We start from the raw sequence: 11119 nt of genomic DNA on the forward strand, positions 1-11119 counted from the left end.
AATGTGTGTATACATACATACGTATACATACATACATACATACATACATATATCTTTATATGATTGAACTATATGTTTCTGTATTGATTTTGTATGTATGTCATTATTCAGTTTATTTCAAGATTTATTGCCAATAAAGGAAGAATCGGTTTCTAACCTAGATCCAAGGCAACTTCATTGGAATTCCAGCATCAACAACAGCTCTTGGTGATCCAGATCGGATATGTAATATATGTGGGTGTCTTTTCAGAACATTGTCTGGTTTAAAAACCTGCATCAGATGCCATGATTTTTCTAAGGTGTCGGTACAGGAGGTGGTCAAACTCTGTATGTATGAATGTATGTATGTGGGTGCAGATTTCTGTGTTTTATGCATGTATTCTCATGCATATAGTTGTATATCTAGACAAACTCATATATATTTACGTGATAAACTTCGAATTAACTTTCTCCTTTCTGGTTTTGCGAATCCTAATGTATCAAGATTTGTATTTAGGCAGTGTGTTTCATATCACAAGGGCCCCAAAGCTTAAACTTGTAATCTGGATAGAGTAAGCACAGATTTCTCAAAAGTTCATCGTATGTGTTCTCTTTTTCACTGATCCACTGGGGAGATAATTTCTACAACTATGCACACTACTCTAAGAAAATGCCTTCTACTATGGCCGACTAAAGCTTCATGAATGGAGTGGATTTGCAAGTCGTATTTTTTTCTCTCCTTGTTTCTCCCCTTGTTATCTCTGTGTCCCTTTCTGTAGGAGAGCGTAGGTTCGAAACGTAAAAGACTTTTTTCTATTCCTGAGTGTTATACTAATACATCTGTTTGTTTTGTACACCACCTGTCTTTTGTTTCTTCTTTTCGTAAACTCTCCCTATGTATAATATATATGCATGTATGTATGTATGTATATGTATACATGTATAGAGAGAGAGTGAGAGAGAGACAGGTAGATAGGTAGATAGAAGATAAAAAACAGATAGATAGATTGATATATATATATATATATAATATATATATATATATATATATATATATACTCTGAGTTTCTCGTTGCCGTTCATCAGACAGTTTTTGCTAGCAAAAACTGTCTGATGAACGGCAACGAGAAACTCAGAGTAACAGATTTTGTTGAATTTCTGCTGCTTAAATAAAGCATATTACTCTACCACGGTATTTGAGTACTCTTTTTTCCACCTTGTTTCACATTTATGTGTTTACTCCGGTAATATATCTATTATATATATATATATATATATATATATATATGTAGAGAGAGATATATATATACTCGTGTGTGGTCTGTGCACGCGCGTGTATCTTCCCCCACGACCGATTCGAAGAATAGCGGTTCGGCATAATAGTTTGATATAATAAATACCAGGCTTCCCCAAATAAGTGCTTGGGGGTGGGATTCGTGAGACTAAAATTCTTCAGGGTGGTGCCCCTGCATCAGCTCAATTCATTGACTGTAACAAGTAAAAGACACAATTATATATATATATATACATATAAATACATATATATGTATATATATACATATATATATATATATATGCATGTGCGTGTGATTGCCTGCGTGATTAAATTTGTGTGTATGGTATGTGCGTATATACATACATACATACACACATACACATACACACACACATATATATATATATATATATATATATATATATATATATATATATATATTATATATATATATACATACATACACAGATGCATGCGGCATGTGTATGATTGAGAGTATTTAACTGCTTTAGACATGGACAGTTGAAAAAGGGGCCAATAATATTTACCCAATGCACATGGTTACATGAATATTCTAATACATACATTGTTTATTCATAGCAGAGTCACCATGTTTCTGACAATTCATAGTAAGTGTAGCGCATCCTGTTGTCCATTTTCTATCACAAAACACGAGATTTATGAAATCTTCAGATCAAGGATTGAACTTCTTTTTTTTTTCTCTTCTAGTTTCCTATAACGCGGCAGATTTTGGCCTGTTGAGGTTGTTGATTTTTAATCTTATATTGTTATGAAGTTATGTGGGAATAAATTGTTTTGTTGCGATGCTGAAGCATGCAATTAAATGTAACGTAGATATTAACATAACTAAAGTGGCGAGTACGTCGAATTTAAATATTCGGCAAATTTGAATAATCCTCATTATTATTTAGATGATATAAACCTAACGTTGAACGCTGCTTTAGAATATTAAATAAATGTTATGGCGAAAATATAAAACCAAAGTATAGCCAGAAGTATGTAACCGTTGAGAAAGCAAGACAAAGTGCCTGAGGTTTCAAATGAGATGCGAATGCTGTGGAGTAGTATTAAACAGCTGGAGTATACAAGCCGGAATTAAACCGTTAAAGGATACGTCTTTTCCCACCTAAGATATGATGCGTAAAACGGATGCAGGCAATCTGTTTGCTGAGAACTTCGCCTTACAAACACTTACTTCCAGATTCGATTCCATTAGACGACACCTTCGGCAAATATATTCTACTATATATATATTCAACTCAAGGCATTTGGCAGGCGAAAATTGTTAAGACCTCGAAGATTTAATGTATGTGTGTAAGCGGGTGTATATTATACACACACAGGTAATAAAACAAATCATATAACAAGCACATACATTAGGACATTCGAATGAATTCCCTCAGTTGGTTTCAAACGAAAGTGAGAAATGCAGAGGAGAGATATTCTCGTTTTCCTTCTGGGGAATCCGTACCGAAAGAGAGAATTCTAACGGAGCAGCGGGAAACGAGGAGTGGCTGGTCATGTTTACTTACCATTCCTTACACCGCTTTTGACGGACGAAAACGAAATAAAGTTAGGTTTACTCTGTTACTCTCTAACTAATTTCAGCGCTAAAGATTGCGGCCATACTGGAGCACTTGCACTTTTGTAAATTGCGATGCATTGTTTTTTCTTGAGTAAAACACTTCTTTTCACGTTGCTCCAGTTCACTCAGCTAAAAAAAATAAAAGTAACCATGCAATGGACCGGCTTCCCGTCCATGGAGGAATATACGTATGCCAGGGAAACCAGGAAAACGGCCCTATATATATAAAGGAAAGACTAAACAGAATCAAAAGAAAGGGTCAGTACGATTCGACTCTACACATATTTATACCACAACACATGTTTCGATAGAACATAGATCGTTATATATAAAAGATTCAAATTTAAATTATGTAACGGCTTACCTGTATAACAGGACCTTGCCATATCTCCTTAAGTGATACAAAATCGTTATCTGTGTAGTAATCTTTGACTTCGATGGTATGACATCCAACTGTTTCACAAACGAGCAATGCCTCAGCCTGGAATTGGAAGTATGCGATGATACTGCAGGCTGTCTGTGAATCCTTGAAGGCAGTCTCCCGGCATAGCATGAATACATCCTATTGAAGGAAAAAAGTAAAATGAATAAATTAATAATCTTTTCTCTTGTAGGTGCAATGCCTAAAGAGTTGTGGTGTGGTGGGGCTGCTGGTCGATTACATCGATCTCCTTTGCAACATGGGCTTCTTTCGACCTCAGCACCACTCTAAAGCTTTAAAATTTGGGAAACGATTAATTGATTAAATGTGTGTAAGTACTGGACTGGTCCTTTATTTTATCGACCTCGAATGTTAACTCTGAACGCAAAGGTTCAGAAGAAAAAAAACAGTGCAAGTTATGTTGTACAAAACCGTAATAATATGAACATACGATTAGGTATTACGGTTTTTACTGTATTGTAAAATGATTCGTACACAGAACAGAATTCTTTTATTCTTTTACCTGTTTCGGCATTTGACTGCGGCGATGCTGGAGCACCGCTTCTTGTCGAACAAATCGACTTCTGATCTTATTCTTTTGTAAGTCTAATACTTATTCTATCGGTTTATTTTGCCAAACTGCTAAGTTACAGAACGTAAACACATCAACATCAGTTGTAAGCGATGGTGGGGCAACACACACACATAAATACGTACGTACATACACACCTACATATATACAGACATACATACATGCATACATACATACATACATATATACATATATACAGACATACACACATGCATACATACATACATACATACATACATACATACATACATACAGACAGACAGACAGACAGACAGACAGACAGACAGACAGACAGACATATAAGACAAAATAGAGTGAAAAACTGCAGAAGACTTGTATTATATGGTTAAGGAATATATTTAAATCGCTATGTTTGAAAAATGTTATAAAATTTTGAGTAAAGTAACATTGTTTTTGGAGAAATAACCGGTTTCGTATTTTCTTTTCAAATTTCTCAACCGATATTGTGTCATCTCTTCGCTATGAAGTGAAGTATGAGAGTCTATACATACATATATACATATATATATATACATACATATATATATATATATATATATATATATACATAAATTAATCAAAATAAAACATGATGCCAATGATTCAGCGGTACATATGTTTCGGGCCTTTATATAATATATATATATAATATATATATAGTGTGTGTGTGTTATATATATATATATATATAGATGCGTGTGTGTGTGTGTGTGTGTGTATATATGCAATATATATGTATATATATATATACATATATATATATACATATATAAATATATATATACACATATACATATATATATACATACACACGCACACACATATATATATACGATGGGTTTCTTTCAGTTTCGGTCTGCCAAATCCAAATCCACTCAAAAGGCTTTGGTCGGCCCGAGGCTATAGTAAAAGACATGTCCAACGTGCCACGCAGTGAGACTGAACCCGGAACCCTGTGGCTGCTAAATATGCTTCTTATCACACGATAGTTTACTGTCTAACATTATGTTCATTGTCATTTATCTTTCAACACCGTTTCTCACCGCCAACATGTCGCCCGTCTGTTTTCCTTTCTTTTCCATTTATTTACTTTTTTCGTGTCATGTAAAGTGATAATTTCCTTTTACCATTTAATATTAATGCATTGATTCACCAATTCGTAAATTATTATTTCCCGTTCTATATCATTACATTGCGACCAAATGTGAGATGAAGTGCACTCGTGTCACATTTAATCAAAATCACATAACGAGAACTCGCATTACGATATTCGAATGAATTCACTCCGCTGGTTTCACAGGAAAGTAAGAACAAAGAAATCTAAAGTGGAGATGTTCTTACTCTTCTTCTAAAGAATCCGTACAGAAAGGTAAGGTTAAAACGGAGCTGCGGGAAAGGAAAATAGCTGGCCATGCTCACTTACTATCGCTTACGCTTTTGTATACGAAAATAAAATAGAATAACATTTGGTTTACTCGGTTGCACCCTTACTAGTTACAACCCAAAGACTGGGGCCATACTGGAGCACTAGCATTTTTGCTAATTGTGATAAACTAACAATCTCCTTTCTAAGGGAAATTTGTTCTTCTTGTTGTTTAGGTCAACCCTAATCAACAGATGTTGTATGTTAAGCTACGGCACACACACACACACACACACACACACACACACACACACACACACACACACACACACACACACACACACACACACACTCACACACACACACACACACACACACACACACACAGACACACGCACACACATACACACAACCTTTATAGAAGGTTTTAAACGGGTGGGGGGATACATAATAGTTTATGGATATCCAAAATTGTCCTTAAAAAACACTGAGTGAACTAAAATTACACTTACTCGGTCCTGGTACGTTTAGCTGTTATACGGCTCTTTGCTTAAAGGAAGCATAACAACTTCTAATCCTGGAGTATTGTAGACTGAATAAGTTTTTCAAAATATTTCTATAAAGGTTATGTGTGTGTGTGTGTGTGTGTGTGTGTGTGTGTGTGTGTGTGTGCGCGCGCGTGTGTGTGCTGTGGCTTAACACATAACATCCTTTGTGTTATGCCATTTGATGTAGAATAGCGAAACATTTTGTTCCTTGAGAATATTCAACACTAAATATTCCATAAGATCTGACGAGGTGAGATCAAAATGTTTCGGGTCTTTTGCCAATAAGAACAAAACCTCTCGTGTATCAATTCGGAATTTAAAATCTTTTTTAGTAGTCCTCTTGTGAAACTACACACTTAATCCGGCATCGTTTCTATTTTCCTAAAACTTCTTTTCTCGTAGAGCGAGCAGATGGCTCTTGGCATTCTGCTGGTTTTCATCGACGTTTTAATATCTTGTTTGTTTTTAAGTTGGATTTGATTTCTCGAAAGAAGAAAAGGTAGCAGCCAGGAGCGAGATGTGGAGGCATATTGTGGTTGTCGGACGTGGAGAATGTCGTACTTCACCAAAATCTTCGGCACAATCGACGCTGAATGGGGAGATGCGTTGCCAAGATGGAGTTTCCACTCACCGGCCACATGCAGTTCTGTTCTTTTACTACGAACGGCATTTCGCAAATGCCGCAACACATCACGGCAGTACACCTTATTTCTGTCCAATTAGGTGGCGCATACTCATGCTGAACGATGCCCTTGTTACCGCAGAAAAAGTATCAACAGTGACTTCACATTTCTTCGAATCATTTTTCAGTGTTGGAGAGTTTGGGATCTTCCACTCTTTGTATTCATCACTTGTAACGACTATTTTCGTAAAATTTTCGTCTTCCTCGACACAATCAAGGAAACCTTGTACAGATGAGATTCGATCCTTTTGGTCAACTGAAAGCATTTCTGACACAAACTTGGTAGAAATACGTCCCAAAATTTAATCTCCAATGAGAATAGACTGGACTGAACCGTAACTGATGTTTGCATCTACCGGTGGTCTTTCGAAACAGCTGCACGCAAATCTGCGATGTTTTCATCAGTTCTACTGGCTGCGACTCTGCTAGAACGTGCGTAACTGTCGACGACATTTTGTCGGCCATCTTGGAAATGTTTGAATACCTCGTATACTCGTGTCTGGTTCATACATTCTCCTCCATATACTTTCTGCAACTCTGCATAGTTCTATGCGCATGTATCAGCAAGTTCGGGCAAAATGTGATGCAGATTCTCTGTTCAATTTTCTCTGCCATGATCACTGATGAAACCCCTGCGGTATGGCGCGATGACCATACTCTGCACATTTTACTTCCAAACACTGATCTAAACAATGGAAGTGAGCTGAAACGTTATAACTGAGTGAGCATGCGCGACAGAGCCCAAGGTCAATGCCTGCCAAGCATCCACAGTGCCTTCACACTTTACCTCCGTTTGTGTGTGTGTGTATTCATCCGTCACCTTCATTTTAGATCCCTTGTTCAGCTCTTAGTTTCCTGTCTTGTTTCTTTCTTCTACATTTAGGATCATCCTCAGTAGATTATATCGGTCTATTACTGTGCAATGAAATAAATGCTAATATGGTGGCTTTGACAGTATTGATTAAATGAGCGTCTAGAAAGTAATCTGACTCCATCTTGTCAAAAGAAATTGTTATTTCTGACTTGATCTTTAAAGAGAATTTCTTAATCACATTTCTTCGATTATCAAGCAGATCTTTGAATTCTTTTCATGTTTTAAAAAAATGTTAAATTTTCAGTTCTTTGAATTTCAGATGCCTTCAGAAAACGTCCTTATTGTGAAATTTAGTTATTGTTCCTGAGTTCGATATCATAACGTATTACAGATATATGGAAATGTTTACGAATACTCAACGGTCAATATCATAATGTCTGATGTCTGAAGAACCAGGTATAGATGCGTAGTTAAAACGTTAAATCATGGATGCGTTAGGGGGTATAGTCGTGTGTTTAAAAGTTTTCCTTTTCGTCACAGCTTTGATCTCCCTGCATGGCGTCCGCTGATGGATAAAATCTTTGTTAAGTTATTGTAGATGGAAAAATATACGAGTGTTTTGTACATTTTCGAGAGTGTAAATTATCAACCAAATGTTTATGCGTGGGGAAGTCATGCTTTTATTTGAATCCCGTTCGAGAGAAACGTGGTACGAATTCTTAGGCCAGGAAGGTCACTTTTACAGGATGACCAAGAATATCTATCTATCTATCTATCTATCTATCTATCTATCTATCTATCTATCTATCTATCTATCTATCTATCTATCTATCTATCTATCTATCTATCTATCTATCTATCTATCTCTCTCTCTCTCTCTCTCTATATATATATATATATATATATATATCTAATCTATATATCTATCATCTATGCGTCTAATCTATCTATCTATCTATCTATCTATCTATCTATCTATATATCTATCTATCTATCTATCTATCATCTATCTATCTATCTATATATCTATCTATCTATCTATCTATCTATCTATCTATCTATCTATCTATCTATCTCTCTCTCTCTCTCTCTCTCTCTCTCTATATATATATATATATATATATATCTAATCTATGTATCTATCATCTATGCGTCTAATCTATCTATCTATCTATCTATCTATCTATCTATCTATCTATATCTATCTATCTATCTATCTATCTATCTATCTATTTGTCTACCTACCTACCTATCTATCTACCTATCTACCTATCTATCTATCTGTCTGCCTGTCTATATGTTTGTTTGTCTGTCAATAGAAAGGATTGTTTTCTAAACTGTACAGACACATACACACACACACACACACACACACACACCCGTGTGTATACATACATACATACATACATACATACATACATACATACATACATACATACATACATACATACATACATACATACATACATGCGTATGTGTGTGTGTGCGTGTATTTAGCTTGCGAGATTATTATACCGGATGAGATGTCCACTGACGTATTTCGGACAGTTAACTTCGCCTGAAACAGTATCATTACAGGTGAAATCACTTTGATGAATTACAGGTAAAATCATTTTGTTGCTCTCCAACACAACTCATTTTCCATTTATTTATTACACTGAAAACATTGACGTCGACTCGCAGGTCGTTTACAAATGATTGATACCAGATGCCAAAGTGTAAGCTCGAATGCGTCATTCTTTATTGCATGTCAAAATCCTTAACATCAGCGATATAAAACTCATCTTCAGTCTGTCTATAATTTTTTCCATAAAGATAGATAAGGGAGTAGATATTATACACGTATACACGCACGCACACATACACTCGCATACACATACACATACACGCACGCGCATACACACACTACATATATATATATATACATCTATGGATATATATATGTTTTTTTTTATCATACATATTGATATATCTATATATATGTGTGTCTGTTTGTGCGTGTGTGTAAAACTAAGAGTAAAAAATTACTTTCCATCATTCTAATTGATTACGTGTATGTACATGCTTCAGCTTGAATCTTTTCAGTTTTCAATAAAAAAAAACACCACATATTTAATCAATATTCTGTCGATTGATAATATTGATCATAGAGTAATTTTACAGCTGGATTTTAATCAGGGTTTTGTGCGCGAAAAATAGTTTCTGTACAGTTTAGAAAACAATAGAATGGAGATCTTGAAAAGAGGTGGAGTTGCAAAAAAATGTGAAAAGGAAAACGCGAAAGAAGACAACCACAGCATCTGGAGGGAACGTTACATAAGTCAGTCATGGATATGTGGATAAACACTTATACTTACTGACATATAACTATGCATACGCCAATCCCATACATACACAGACACGCACGCACACATATGTATGTACTTATAGTTGTGTGTATATGCGCATGTTAATATATATATATCACGTATATATATATATATATATAACGTATATGTAATATATAAATATATATAGATATACATATATTACTTACTTACATATGCATGTGTGTATATATATGTATATATGTATGTATTATATATATATATGTATATATGTATATATGTATGTATTATATATATATATGTATATATGTATATATATATATATGGCTCAGTGGTTAGAGCGTCGAGCTTACAATCGTGAGGTTGTGAGCTCGAACCCCGGACCGGGCTGCGTGTTGTGTTCTTGAGCAAAGCACTTTATTTCACGTTGCTCCAGTTCACTCAGCTGTAGAAATGAGTTGCGATGTCACTGGTGCCAAGCTGTATCGACCTTTGTCTTTCCCTTGGATAACACTGGTGGCGTGGAGAGGGGAGGCTGGTATGCATGGGCGACTGCTGGTCTTCCATAAAAACAACCTTGCCCGGACTTGTGCCTAGGAGGGTAACTTTCTAGGTGCAATCCCATGGTCATTCATGACCGAAGGGGGTCTTTACCCCTTTATATATATATGAAAGAATGGAGTTGAACGACAATTTAACAAAATTCCTTTATTCTCGACATATGTTTCGAAGGCTGCATATTCCTAATTTCGAAGGAATAAGGGGTGCATTATGCCGCCTTCTCATCAGGAAAGACAAGGAACTTATGTCAGCATCAAGATGAACAAAAACTCTTAGATGGCTGCCCACACGGAGTCCATAGCGAATTATCCATACTAAGATAATTCATTCAACTACTTAAATATATATATGCATATATGGTACAGGACGTCACAAAAAGTAAACAAAAGGAAATAGGAAAACATGGAATACGAAGACGAACGTTTGTATGCGGACAACGAAAGAAACAAATGAAAAACAAGACAAGTAGCATAAAGAACGACCCTTCGCCAGTTGTCGGTTGTTTTATCTACTTCGCATTTCGAGCAATTCACGACAAGATGCACCTTCGGTAAAACAGTTGCTTCCGCGAAGCAAAATAAAATTTGGGATCTGCGAAGGGTCAATGTTGATAACAAAAACAAGACAAGGAGAAGCAAAACAGTGAAAACAAACAGTGAGGGCTGCAAAGAGATACGAGGTAAGGCGGCTAACGCTGGAGGAACCAGCTTTGAAAGGAGAAAAGATCGCGAAGAGGAGACAGACGAGAATATAAGGAATGGTCCAAAGAAAAGAATAAAGGAAATATAGCGAGGAGAGAGAAGATGGAGACAGGAAGAAAGAAAGAAAGAAAGAAAGAAAAAGGAAAGAAGAGAAGGAAAGAAAGTGAGAAAGAGAGAAGGACGCGAGAAAGGAGGACAAAGGAAAAATGAAAGAAAGAAATAGAAACTAGCAAAAAAAAAATAATAATA

The 11119-nt window shown here is 35.7% G+C and overlaps 1 long non-coding RNA gene across 1 annotated transcript; it reads left to right on the top strand.

The window, feature by feature from the left end:
- The first annotated feature begins 211 nt into the window (after positions 1–211).
- Positions 212–9576, top strand: LOC118765256. Its single transcript, XR_005001095.1, has 3 exons — positions 212–331; positions 2270–2275; positions 9566–9576. It is a non-coding gene; the product is annotated as an uncharacterized LOC118765256 (long non-coding RNA).
- Positions 9577–11119: the final 1543 nt, after the last annotated feature.

This window comes from Octopus sinensis, linkage group LG11 (assembly GCF_006345805.1).
Source record: "Octopus sinensis linkage group LG11, ASM634580v1, whole genome shotgun sequence".
Taxonomy (NCBI): Eukaryota; Metazoa; Mollusca; class Cephalopoda; order Octopoda; family Octopodidae; genus Octopus; species Octopus sinensis.